The sequence below is a fragment of the Eleginops maclovinus genome, chromosome 23, assembly GCF_036324505.1.
Source record: "Eleginops maclovinus isolate JMC-PN-2008 ecotype Puerto Natales chromosome 23, JC_Emac_rtc_rv5, whole genome shotgun sequence".
NCBI classification, from domain to species: Eukaryota; Metazoa; Chordata; class Actinopteri; order Perciformes; family Eleginopidae; genus Eleginops; species Eleginops maclovinus.
The window spans coordinates 8,532,788-8,547,672 of NC_086371.1; the positions used below are offsets into that span (position 1 = coordinate 8,532,788).

The 14,885-nt window shown below is 40.3% G+C and overlaps 1 protein-coding gene across 4 annotated transcripts in view; it reads left to right on the forward strand.

Annotated features, from left to right (window-relative positions):
• The window catches only part of enox2 (ecto-NOX disulfide-thiol exchanger 2), a 148,636-nt gene that overhangs the window by 80,100 nt on the left and 53,651 nt on the right, over positions 1 to 14,885 (forward strand). The window lies entirely within an intron of this gene.

Below are 14,885 nucleotides of genomic sequence, written 5' to 3' on the forward strand. Positions count from 1 at the left end.
AAGTTTAAAATGTACAAACCACAGACTGTCTATGGCGTGGTGAATACAGTCGCTGCTTTATTTATGTCTGCATGATGTTTTTGTGAGTGGACGGAGCAGTTAGAACGTGAGCTTAGCCTGATCGATCCGATCTGCATTCAGAAAACACACATTTCAAAGGGTTTTCCATCTGCCGTCTTGCGATGAGACGTGTTAAAGCATTCATTCATGGTTTTTACAAACCGTAATCAGTGTGTTGTTAGTTCGGCGTTATTGTTAAACGTGTAGTACAATGAAAATATCTTCATTTTGATGTGGTTGGTATCTACCATAGTATTTGAATGACGCGAGTAAACACAACTGACAGCCGCGGTGAACGCACCATTAGGAGCAATGGGCTGCCATTACGGCACCAAGTGAAGGGAACAGTGCCTTGCTCAGGGACACCACAGTAGACCCCATGACGTTGCGATTCCCAGCAAGTCCCTATGGACTTTGCCAGCACCGTCCCCAACACAAGAAAGTATTTGTGCTAATCGAGTTCTCCATAGGTCGGGATTGAGCTCACTGTGTTGATAACATACATTTCTAGTTCTTGTATTGAAACTAGTTTGGATAGTGATGGTTAGAACCGATTAAAGGAGGCAGTTTCAAATCCTAAATCTGAACACGATGGAGGCGTCAAACTACACCAGCAGGCTAAACAGTTAATCCAAGGATGCCAATCTCATGTCCCCGCTGTAAGTTTGTTTTTGAGAGCTCTAACCTCTCAGCACCGAGAAAGATTTTTAGACTGAGACAGCTTGCATGCTTGACATCACATGTGGGATCAATTATTTCGCACAGCTGTTCAGTTTCCCATCTGATTTAACCGGCTCTGAAGAATAGGACGAGTACATTTTGGATCCGATGCATTGTTTCCCTCCTGAAGCTGGAGGCTTTCCTCATATCCTCGTGGTCCAAGTCGCCATCTGATCTTTCCTCACTTGGCTAGCAAAGCTTTCAGAATTTGTATTAATCCTCTGTCTTTGCTTTTGTTGGTTTGGCATCGTGTGCTGTTAATTAGTCTTTTTCAGATATATTTTGAGGGACTGAGCCAACCGAGAAAGAATCAAATTACTTTTTGTTTAACATAGTATTACAGATAGTAGTGGTTGTAGTAGTAGTTGTAGTCTGTTGTTGTTATTAGTTGTTGACATCGGAATCATTTAATATAAAAAGAAGGATGTGACATCTCCTCCTCCTGAGTGCCATGGCATTTTATGTGATTTTTTCAAGCCTGATTAAGTATTTGTATTCATATGTGTATTTAAAGATTGTATTTACCCTCTACTTTCTGAATTGAAAATTAGACAAGATTCATCAAAGAAAGCTGTCAAACTTCCTGTCATACCCGACGGCTTGAAAATTAATCAAATAGGCTGTAAAAAAAGAGTTAGACTTGATTGGCACATATCGCATACATGCCCATTCCTGTTAAGTGGACTCTGAGCTGCTCTGCAGTAATGCATCTTGTGCTTGTGTGTTTCTACTGTAAATAGGTGTGAGTCTAAGATAGTGGGTGAATGACACTAAGTGCACTAAATTATAGCTTGTTTCTGTTTTCTCTTCATCTCTGCCCATATTGCTTTATATCTGTCACTTTAACCCTGAAGATGAACTCATTAAATGAGTCTCCGTTGGTCTGTCAGTGAACCAGTGACTCTGTCAGAGAGCAGCACAACACAATACTGTGGAATTTCTTTCTCTGTTGTTTAAATGAATTCCCTGTTGAATTGTTCTCTTTTTGTTGAAAATGAATAGATTTTTTTGGCAACTTTCTGTAATTCACATTTTGATGTTAACTTCAGTTACATCTGTTGACCTTCCTGTTGCTTATCTAGCTTCATCTGAGAACTATGTGATATGTTTGTCGAACACCGTTGCACCGCAGGAGAGCCGAATGTATGCAAATTGCTTATGATAAGCAACGTTAGAATGAAATGCATAATGGATGACAAGAGTTAAACTAATATAGCATGTTTATGAACCTAGCAGTCGTATTTCATTAACCTCCATGTTTATCTTAATTCAGTACCGCGACGCTACTCACTCCAGTTTGAAGTCTCAATAGATTAGCTCATGACCTTTTTTGCATACTGTGAATTCATCACATTACAAACATATACGTTCTCCTCCCTGCTGCAATACGGCTGTAGAATTATTCACTTTGTGGAAAACGCTGCAGGAATGTTTCCCAATTACTTCTCATGAGGGAGTTGGTCCCATTCTAATTAGAATTGATAAAAATGGTATTACTTTTCCAAATTGGTCCCATCAAAGCAGAATTTTTCCACAGCGAATGGGTTTAAAACTAACATCTGACTATATGTGTTCGAATCAAAATGTAAAATAGATTTCATTCGTTTTTAAGTGTCATTCATAAAACAGTAACATTCATCTATGTGAGCATGTAGTTGATTATTTATCGATAGGTTCTCAAGTTAACTCCTTTTTACACACTTCAGTTTATCCTTGACCATATTTTGGTGTACTATGTCTGTTTTTCAGTGGGAAAAGTGAAAAAAGAGAAACAGAAAATATCAAAGAAATAGCAGTAGCAGATTTGACTGTTGGCACCATTTAGGAGTAGGTGATCTGTGACTGCTCTTGTGGGTTTTTGGCCCCCTGTGTCACCGCTGATGACCGTCACCACAATTGAATAAAACACAGGCAGACTTCAGGCCGAATGCCACTGAGCCGGGTCAATGGGGACAGCATCTAGTTATACAAGTTCTTCAAAAACTATAGAAAACTTTTGAAACCTTTTCCAGTTGACTTGGTTGCTCGGCAAATTGAATTTTAACCAAACAATCGTAGGGTCTCTCTTAAAAATGTAATGACCAAAATAGTTGCTAATTGTTTTCCAAGTTGAGGCACAAATCCCAAACAATTGTTGTTCCAGCTTTGGAATTTTAATTTGGAGACGTCACCTTCTGCTTTAGAAATTTGTAACAGACACTTGTTACCATTTCTTTGTGTTTTTATTTTCAACCATTATGTCCTGTTCAAATATTAGCGCACTAGATCTGCAGTTTCATTTTTTCTCTTGATCCTGCTGCTAATACTGTTGTTTTGTCAAGGTAAACGTTCATGAGGCTCTCTCTGTGGAAGAACCTTTTTGCTTTGCTTGTATCTAAAAAAAAAAGTAATAGGGTACTTTATTGATCCCTGGTTGCTTGCACAGTAAATATACAGAAGCTCGGACATAGTTCATCTGGTTTAAGCAATGTATTTGTATGCACCTAACTATGTGTATCACATACAGTGGGGCAAAAAAGTATTTAGTCAGCCACCAATTGTGCAAGTTCTCCCATTTAAAAAGATGAGAGAGGCCTGTAATTTTTATTATAAGTATACCTCAACTATGAGAGACAAAATGAGAAAAAAAAATCCAGAAAGTCACATTGTCTGATTTTAAAAGAATTTATTTTAAAATGATTGTGGAAAATAAGTATTTGGTCAATAACAAAAGTTCATCTCAATACTTTGTAATATACCCTTTGTTGGCAATGACAGAGGTCAAACGTTTTCTGTAAGTCTTCACAAGGTTTTCACACACTGTTGCTGGTATTTTGGCCCATTCCTCCATGCAGATCTCCTCTAAAGCAGTGATGTTTTGGGGCTGTCGCTGGGCAACACAGACTTTCAACTCCCTCCAAAGATTTTCTATGGGGTTGAGATCTGGAGACTGGCTAGGCCACTCCAGGACCTTGAAATGCTTCTTACGAAGCCACTCCTTCGTTGCCCTGGCGGTGTGTTTGGGATCATTGTCATGCTGAAAGACCCAGCCACGCTTCATCTTCAGTGCCCTTGCTGATGGAAGGAGGTTTTCACTCAAAATCTCACGATACATGGCCCCATTCATTCTTTCCTTTACACGGATCAGTCGTCCTGGTCCCTTTGCAGAAAAACAGCCCCAAAGCATGATGTTTCCACCCCCATGCTTCACAGTAGGTATGGTGTTCTTTGGATGCAACTTCTTCTCCTCCAACCGACGAGTTGAGTTTTTACCAAAAAGTTCTATTTTGGTTTCATCTGACCATATGACATTCTCCCAATCCTCTTCTGGATCATCCAAATGCCCTCTAGCAAACTTCAGACGGGCCTGGACATGTACTGGCTTAAGCAGGGGGACACGTCTGGAACTGCAGGATTTAGTCCCTGGCGGCGTAGTGTGTTACTGATGGTAGCCTCTGTTACTTTGGTCCCAGCTCTCTGCAGGTCATTCACTAGGTCGCCCCGTGTGGTTCTGGGATTTTTGCTCACCGGTTCTTGTGATCATTTTGACCCCACGGGGTGAGATCTTGCGTGGAGCCCCAGATCGAGGGAGATTAGCAGTGGTCTTGTATGTCTTCCATTTTCTAATAATTGCTCCCACAGTTGATTTCTTCACACCAAGCTGCTTACCTATTGCAGATTCAGTTTTCCCAGCCTGGTGCAGGTCTACAATTTTGTCTCTGGTCTCCTTTGACAGCTCTTTGGTCTTGGCCATAGTAGAGTTTGGAGTATGACTGTTTGAGGTTGTGGACAGGTGTCTTTTATACTGAACACGAGTTCTAAAAGGTGCCATTAATACAGGTAACGAGTGGAGGACAGTGGAGCCTCATAAGGAAGAAGTTACAGGTCTGTCAGAGCCAGAAATCTTGCTTGTTTGTAGGTGACCAAATACTTATTTTACCGAGAATTTACCAATTAATTCATTAAAAATCCTACAATGTGATTTCCTGGATTGTCTCCCCCATTCTGTCTCTCATAGTTGAAGTGTACCTATGATGAAAATTACAGCATCTCTCATCTTTTTAAATGGGAGAACTTGCACAATTGGTGGCTGACGAAATACTTTTTTGCCCCACTGTACATTATTGGATTCAAAGCCAGGTCCCATCACTCCCTCTTTTTTTACAACTCACATTAAATAATAAAATTGCCAATTACCTCCGTCTTTTTAGATTGTTGTTCTCGTAATGGAGTCAGTTGCTTGACATCTGTGCCACACTCTGTTAGATTCCATCCTCACAAATTAGTATTTACTGATGTGACAGCTTTGCCATCATAACAATATTTTAAATTCATAGCCGCTCCTGCGGTCATTCATCAACGCCCTTTACTACAGTGGAATAGTTACCGTGCATCATTTGCACATTCAAATGAAAAGCCATTTCTCGGTAATGAAATTGTGCTGGACTTTTTTTTAATGGGTACAGTGAAAATTTGAGATTGATGTTTTTTATTTAATCCACGTTAAAAACATTGCTAATGACATGAAAGCATATTTTGCGTCAAGCTTCAGTTTCATGCTGTACTTAGCTGGTTCATCGCGCATGTTTGAGGTAATAGCCCAGGAAATAACAATAGGGCTTCATATTATATAATGCCCCAGTAATCCATTGTGCATGTTCAACTTAATAAGGCAGCAAATGAAAAAGAGACCCGCTCCTATTATACATGTTTGTCTCCTAGATTTCCCCGCTGTGGTGCAGGTGTGACAGAAACGCTGGACGATAATCAGCTTCTCTGTAATTGGGCAAATCTTCAGTGCTGCCAGTGTGGACAGAAGGATGTCAGCAGCCATCTCTGCAAACTTGTTCATTAAAGTAACTTCCTGTCTCTTAGAACGCATCATTCCTACAGATTAGTAGCAGCTGTTATGTAACATCATTAAGATCAATGCTACAATCAGTGTACTGCTGCATCCTGTTAGTCATGTAGTCATTTTCCTGATTGTAGATGTCAGTAATGTCTTAGTTAAGGATTTAGTAATAATGATTACATTAAAGAGGTTTCACACGTTCACAATGTTTAATGGGAAGTGTCACCATACCTCATAGTTAACTCCACTTGTCACCTGTTATATCATAATGCTGATGTGCTGTAAAAGGTTCAGTATGTGCTCCAGGCAAGGAATGGTTGTCCGCTCTATTCTACAGCTAAGCGACATATCGATATTATATCAATATCTTGAGACTAGACATCATCTTTGATTTTGGATATTGTAACATGGCATGAGTGTTGTCTTTTGCTTGTTTCCAAAGCGACTCTCCCTACCTCATTATATATTTACAAACTAAAACAAATTGTTGGATATTTTGTTAAAGCACCATTAATCAAACCTAAAATATTGTAGCAATATCCCAGTACTTGCTCAGGAATAATATGATATTTGATGTTCTCCGTATCTCCCAGCCTTATGTTATTATTTATAAGCTTATTTTATCTAGTGTTTCTATTTCTTGATTTTTAACTTTTTGGTTAAATAAAATAAAATATATTGTGTGGCTAATATTAGCTTTAGAATACAAACCAAAACTTTCCCACTGGGTGTTCAGCCTGCGAGGAGGCTGCCCACAGACTGTTTTGTGATTGTGATTATTAAAGATGTAGTATTGTCTGTTCTGGCTCAGGAGTGGTAACACCAATTTACAACGTAACTGGAAGGACTTTCTTGGTTCTTTAGAAAACAAGGGTGTAAATGTATATAAATGTAACCTCAACATATCATTTATTTATTCTGACCAATCAAAACTTCTAAATCTGAAGGCTCGTAGCATTGAAGCCAAACATTGGCAATGTGTCGTTCCCACCTCCAACCACCTAGGCACTTTGCTGATACACTTCATCCTCACATTGCAGCCACCATCTGAAAGAGGCATCACAAATTTGCATATGAGAACGCTCACCAGGCAGTGTGGCATTCATTGATTCCTTCACCAAATGCCAGTTTTACAGACTTGACATTTTATAGTCATGCTCTGTTTGTTGCATTATAGATTTCACAGACAGTCCCACATCATATTATTTAGAGTACTTTGATAGTATTGATGTGGTGAGGTTCCAGCGCTGTTTGAGATATCGGTTCTTTTTCTCTTTCATGCGCTTTCATCCTTCGCTCTCTCCCCTCCCCCGGATATCGGAGTAATCTGTTCTTGTCTGTCACCTCTCTCAGCCCGATAAGAAAAGGAAAGAGTCATGCTCCTGTCCAGGAACGGATGTTCCTCCTTGACAACACTGACACAAACACAAGTGCCTGTGCTCCATTTGTATAAAAATAGCTCCTGATAAGGCAATAGAAATTGAGGTTGTGTACTATAACTGCTCTGAAAAGGAAATACGTCAGTAAGATAGTCTGATAAAGGCTGATGTCCACTGGGCAACTCTTTTTTTTTTTTTTCTCTTTCCTAACATGTAAAATACTATAAATTCATCAATCATAAAAGTAGTTGACACCCTTTAGAAAGAAAGAATCGGAGGATGAAACCCTCTTTATTTGTCACATGCATGCACACAGCAGAGCACACACAGTGAAATTAGTCCTCTGCATTTAACCCATCCTAGTACTAGGAGCAGTGGGCAGCTATCGTGCAGCGCCCGGGGAGCAATGGGGAGGGGGGATTGGAGGTGTCCGGTGCCTTGCTCAAGGGCACCACAGCAGGGCCTAGGAGGTGAACTGGGACCTCTCCAAGTAGCAGTCCACTTTCCATATTTCAAGTCTGTTCGGGGACATGAACCGGCGACCCTACGATTCCCAGTCCAAGCCCCTACTGACTGAGCTGCAGCGCTATACACCCTGGGGGTGTATAGCGCTGCAGCTCTTGATGTGCACCAGTGTTGCATTGTTTGCTTCACCGCAAAGTGGTATTCTGGCAATACATTTTTTAAGAGGCTTCTTCTGTGTTTTTGCAAGCCAAGCACTTAAACTAATCTAGGGAATTGTAATCAAGCATTTAGCTGTAGTTGCTGAATAAAAATAGTTGGAGTCATGACAAAGCAGCTTTAATTTGTTGGTGTATTATTTCAGCAGTATTATTTAATCCCTCGGAATGTGGGTGATTTGATGGGATGAATGCATATGAGAGTGAATCTCAGCATGTTTAATGAACACATTGTAACAGCTAGACCAGCTTTTGTTGGACTCTGGATTCTGCAGCAGAGGGTGAATGTATGTCCTTGGGACAAGTGCATGTTCACAGATGAAATGCTGCATTGATGTATCTGCAGAGCTAGAATTAAGATGTTTAAATATAATTATATTTTCACTCAGGCCAACACAATACAGGTAAGTAGCGGGTGTTAGAACAATTAATAATTAAGTGTTAGGTGGGCATATATTCATTTTGGAGTCCATATTGTTAAAAATATACTCATCTATGTGTAGCACAAAAACTTAAATGTAAAATCAGCTGTTAATGGAAAGCAGATGCAATGTGTCCACAGCATTTCTAACCCACGTGATGGTTGACTGTTGTTGATTGGTTTTCAGTTGATTGGCAGCTTGATGAGGTTTTTATTTGCGACCGTTCTGCTTTTTATTGATCAGGTAAAGACTGACATGTCTTATTTAGATCTAAATGAATGTGTGTGCAATCTGCTGGAATGGATTTATTAATCAAGTGGGACAAGTGAAGAAGTTAATTGATCATATTCACATGAGGGTTCCTGCATGTCAGATGAGAGAGTTAATGATTACTCTCAATCCTATGGAGGATGTGGAGGATTTGGTTCACTTTGACTCACAGGACTTAATCAAGAGTTTCACAAATGGTCACATTTGTATTAGCGTGAGCTCCTGATTGGACTATAATCTGGATTGGATATGCATTACTCTTTTGGTGTTTTGTCAGAGTTGGGAGTTCCAGTCACCTCGGCTGTAGATTGGTCTCAGGTTAGTTTTTCCAATCCAATTTGGGGACAGTAATTTGATTTGACAACCTCCGCTGCCACCACCTCGCTAAAGCACGGGTTACCTGTAGACGCAAAATCAACATTCATTCATTCCCGACCATCAAATTGCAATGTGTGTATTTGCAAAGCATCAATGTGTTTGCATGCAGCTCATTCTCAGCAGGTCTTCAGGTACTTAGTACAATAACCACATTCTCAAGGCAGCAATATAAAAAACTTTGAATAAGGTACGGCCCCATTCAAATTCCTTGTGCAGAAACACGCCTGAGGTTGTCTCTCACCCTGTTTTGGAGGGTAATGGAAACACTTTTCTGTAACGGCACAAAGCCATTGCTTTTTCTTTAGTTTTAGTAATGACAATAGAGGCAGCCATTCAACAGGCAGGCCACAGGTTTTACATTGTTAACCCTAAAATATCTCCTGAAAGTTTCCTGTGAAGCTTAAGGACCATCTGGAGTCTCCTTGTTTTTTGATCGCAGTCTTCTTCATTCCGCCCTTGCTGGTGCAAAGTCACTTAAGATAGATTTTTGTCAATGGATTATATAAACATATTTCCAATATATTTAATTTTGGTAACACTTTACAGTGAGTTACATGTTCACCACTTACTAACTGCTTATACGAATGCACATTTAGTAGCATATTGGCTTTATATTTTATATAAATGCCATATCTGCATAATGATATTTAACAACTAATAGCCCATTAACTAACGATTTTCCTGTAATAACCCCAAATACTGCTCACTGATAATAAGTAAGGACTTTGTTGTAGATTAAATATAATGTGCTTTGCTCGGTATGGGCCTTTTTAAGTGATAGTAACATAAGTGTAGTCATTCTCCTTTAAAACACTTGAGAAATGCGGTCATTTTTCATGAAACAAAACTGGAACTATTGACTTTAAATCACTCTACTGTGAGATCTTTGCTCATAACTAATTCATAAGAGGTTTGACACTTATTAACCCACACAGGTTTCCAGTTGCCTTCTCTTCACACTTAGTAAATCCATTATGGCACTCTGCTACAGCTTCATTTCTCAGCCCCGGATGTTGCCACTCATGCACTACAACCTTATGAGGTCCTTACTAAATAAAGCATGATACAATCTTAAATCAAAGTTAAACTCAGAACAACTTCCTTACTTACTTTGAACCAACTCATTAGGAGAGTACCTCTAATGACTGCAGCAAAAAATGGTAATTGCTGAACATGGTTTTGCTGAATGAGGCACTAATAATTGCCATAAAATGACTAAAATAGAGCCTTTGACTTTGATTGACGCTGTGGCGCAGTGGGATAGTGCGCTGATCTTCGGATCAGGAGAGGGCTGGTTCCAGTCCCAGTGTAGTCAGCATGTCGTTGTGTCCCTGGGCAAGACACTTCTCCCCAAATTGCTCCTGTGGGGATTGTCCACAGTGTTGAATGTATGTGAGTCGCTTTGGATAAAATAGCCTAACAAGTGACATGTAATGACCAACCAACGCAGTACATGATGAGGTGTTACGTGTGGTCAGCATCCCTCTCCTTCTTGGCAGGATCTGCATTTTAAAACTGGGTCAAACTTCATGAACTCTATACTTATTACCAGATTTATTCATCAGAATATATCGAGGTGATTGAAAGAGGAGTGGCGGAGGGAATTTCTCCCACGTTTTTTTTTTTCTTTCTTCCAAGGTCCCATGAGGCCCTGGCTGTCTTCAGGCTTCTTCTGTCATCCTTACATCTTCACTTTGTTGTCATCTTTTCTGGTCCTGAATGAGATGTGGTGTAATATAACACTCAGGGCACTCTTCACTGTGCCATCACTAATCACAAGACCCTTACTAGTTTTATCATAATTAACAGATCAAAGAAGCGGAGAGCAGGGCACTCATACATTATTAAACTGTGTGTGTGTGCGCGTGTGCGTGTGTGTGTGTCACATAACTAATTGAAGTGTTATTAAGAGGGCATTTCACTAGTTTCAGTAGGATTAGATGATTCATCGGAGATACAATTCTCTGAATAATGTTTTCCACTGATCTATTCATCTTATCTTGGGGGTCACATGTTCTTCTCACATTGTGAAGATACTTATTTTGTCCAGAAGACCCTGAGGACCTCTTCTGATGCACCTTCGTGCTCAGAAACACACTTACACAAACCCAGCTGCATTCACCTCTAAGGTCAAAGAGGCAGTTGTGCATGAAGGGCATTTTTTCTACAATATGCTGTGGATGCATTATTTGAAGCACTTCTCATATCATCCCAGATGGAAAATGGCAGACATCGTCTCCAATATTGTGACTCAGAAAGTGATCAGCAACAATTATTTAGATTTTTCTTTGGTTGGAGGACATGTACTGAAACTTAATTACGCTCATCCATCTGCTCAGCCACTTTGGGTTCGGTGTTGACATTATATTACACACTAATTGTAGGTTTTTACTCTGCGCTAATGACTATCATCAAGTTGCTGCTCTTTATTCATTGCCGCAATGTTCAAAGTTTAATTTGAGGTTGCTTGTATTTTATATCTCGCTATTATTTTTGTCTCGTCAGCATCACATCTGTCTATAAAAAAACAAACATTTGTTTTTTCTGTTTGTCTCCATCCCTCATCTTTTCAGCTGTCGCTTTGATTCTCTCTCTAGGGGCTGTATTAAACCTGTAGTTAGCTGTTAAAACCTTGTGCATTTTAGACTAAATGGCCCCCAGCCTCTCTCTGCCTGCTGTTGGGGCTTACGGCCAATGGGCCTTAAAATGACTTAATTTCCTATCTGCCTCCTGGGGGAGCTTTTAGGGGAGCTAAAAGCCGGTCGCAGCCCGCAGAGAGGGAGTATCAGGAAAGCCTCGGGCTGGTGTGGACCCCGGCTGAATCAAAAACACTATCGCTTGAATTGCCATGGGCAATAGGAGTGTATCATGGTGGTCGGTTGTACAGTTGATGTCCACCACAATTTCCAAACAAATAACTTGGTTGTGAAGACACCAACAGTGGAAAGTTCATATCATAAAAGGAAAATACTTGATCATATTCACATTTTAGAAATAGAACCAGTTAATTTGGTGCATTTCTCTTTGAAAGATAGTTTCAAATGACGGCTAAATCGTCAAAATAGTTGACAACCGGTTTAACCAGACTTACTAATGAGTCTCATCATGAGGTTTACATACTACTTTGTTCTGTTTGTATATTTAGACATGGAGTTGCATGATCTCCAAGTAAATAAAGCCATAAGCTGATTATAAGGCTTGTTGTCATCTTATCGCCATTGATTTTTGCTTTGTCTTATCATTTGACCTTGCAACAAACAAGTCAGTGATGGGATTCAACTAGGTACTTGTCAATCTGTGCCGACAATTGCCTTCCAAACAGCAAAGCGGACTGCCCTAGTCCATGATTTAATTTCAAAAATATTTACCACCCTTTATCCCTCATCGTCAGTATTGTTCATGGCTCCTATTCCTCCTCAGGCAAGGTTAGTGTGTGTGTGTGTGTGTGTGTGTGTGTGTGTGTGTGTGTGTGTGTGTGTGTGTGTGTGTGTGTGTGTGTGTGTGTGTGTGTGTGTGTGTGTGTGTGTGTGTGTGTGTGTGTGTGTGTGTGTGTGTGTGTGTGTGTGTGTGTGTGTGTGTGTGTGTGCGTGTGCGCTCGTATCCCAGTGTTGATTTCTCAGCAGCTGTTTGCTATTCCTCCCTCAGCTCTATAGATATTGACGTGATTGTATAGGATGGTTCCTTTCAGGGGAGCCAAGGCTGACTCCTGCCCTCAAGGTCACTTAGCCATCCTGAAATCAAAAGCCCTCTGTGATTGATGCACAGAGCTGCAAGACTGAACATTTTAATTGAATCATGGAGGAAAGACTGTGAAAAAATGAGACAATGGATGGCAGTTGAGTCGATGTAGAACGGGCAAAAAAGAAAGAAACAGAGTAAGAGGAAGACACACAGGACTTGGATGCACTGAATGAATGTGAGCACAGGGGCAGAAGGATGAAGTGAAGGGCGCATGATGGTCGTCAGCACCGTCTGAAGGCCACTGCAGAGGAGTTTAATTGTCCCAACCATTACAGTCAAGTGTGGAGTCTTTACAGTCAATAAGATCTCTGCCCTCCGTTGATGGACAAGAATTCATTCTGCTGAAGTGTCTTTGTAAGGCTGTTGACCTCCAATGATTTCCCATCAAAGGCCAATTCATGCTTGTCTTCTGACTAACAATTTGATAGATTAAAAAGGAGGACATATGGACATATTGATTATTTTCAATGCCAGAATCATATTTCTCCACGTTAGAGTGATGTGAATCATTGTTGTTATTGTAATATAAATTAATATTATTTGTTTAACTTGTAGGACAAAATCAGTTGTGGTAATACATATGTAATATCAAACATGTGTAATGACGTATGCCACTAAATCAACAAAAGTGTATCCGGATAGAGATCCTTTTTCTCGGAAAATCAATTGACAAACCATTTATTGGTTAAAGAACTAGGTGGGCACAGTAGGGATATTGACTCTTTATGCAACCGAAAAGATTAGCCAACATGAACTATAACAGGTTCAGCAATCAAATAAAAATCATGTAGGTTCCACTTTAGCAAACATGAGGTGTCTTTCTGTTTTATTTCATTCAAAGCTGAATATCCTTTCTGCAGTGGTCCAAACACAAAGAATTTGGGCTTTGGGATATTTGATGCACAGTTTCCACTGTTTATTGATATGTTCGACACTCAATCAATAGATTATAATTATATAATGTCATTATTTTCAATAAAAAAAATAGTCCTGGTTGTGATATTTAATTTGTATTGAACAAGTTGATTGAATAAGCTACAGTTAACACTTTAAAGACCTAAAAACCAGATGCCATTTGTGATATATCTCAATATTACAATGACCAAATCCCAGATCATGTTAAAATTCAATAAGATTATTCATGATATCCACAACATATTGTTTTGTTTGCCCGTCTCATCATTATTGGTTTAGCCAAGCATCTCCTGTCAAACCCTGAGTGAGTGTGTCCCTAAAGCACTGCAGTGACGGCAGTTAATGTACTGTAAACTGAAATAAAACAGCTATAAAGCAGCTCACCACCACTCCTCTCCTCCCTCATTATAAGTCCTCGAAACTGTCCCCAGTTAATAGGGTTGAGGTAGTTTACCAGCCCTTGAAGTCCTCATCAGCAGCATTATCACAGCGACAAACACACACAGCCTCTTTTATCAGCCCTCTCCACAGCAGTGACAGCACACAGCTCCAAAATTAGCAGCTCTGATAGGGAGGCATAGAGGCAAATAACATTATAACACACTGCCAGCTGTGTCTGAACACCAGGAATACCAGTGGAGGAGATGTTGTGCAGACCGACTCTCACGGTTATGCACAGAGCCGAGCGTTGCCTCCACAGTGGGCTCTGCCTCAGACCTTCTGAGGTGTGAAGTGTGTGCAGGGTGCAGCGCTTCTCATTATTAACAGTAGTGTTGGCTTTGGCATCAGCAGAGATGAGGGCAGCTTGGCTCAGCCAGCAGTCATGGCAATTTACAGGTCTGTCAGAGAAAAAGAGGTCGACCGGAGGAGAGAATTAAAGAGCATTTAGAGCTGTGAAATAGACAGCAGACGGGAGAGTGAGCCTCTGGTGGATGTCGGATGCGTTCATGTTGACTTTACTGCAGGGTTTTTATTATGGGGATCTAATGTGTTTGATTTATTATGCAACACTTGGCAGAAAACCATGAGTCTGGGGTTGTGTGTTTGAGGTGATGTGAGTTTATTTGTCATGTTAAGTTGGAGATTTCTCCCAGGTTTAGTAGCAGAGCTCTTGGCAAATGCATGATAGCGTCAGGATTTGTGTTTAGTGCAATGATAATCTTGTTTTTTACGGTGTTATTGTCTGACTCTGGTTTGCAAAAGAAAGCTCTGATCTTTCACTGGAGCCTCACTGGTGTTTTTGTGTAGATATCTGAATCCTTTCCTATTCTTTTACCTGCTGGTAGCCAGCAAGACAGCTATATATAAATGGACTTCCAGTGCAGGACACAGAGACAGGAATTGTCAAGAGGCCAGGCTTTTTATCCTCGGTGCAGAGACTGAACAAACAGCAACAAGATGATGAACAGATTCTTAATGACAGTGTTGTTGAAGTCATTGTGGTGTCAGGCTGGCTGCTGGGTCACAGTGGGCTCTGCTCTCCGCTCCC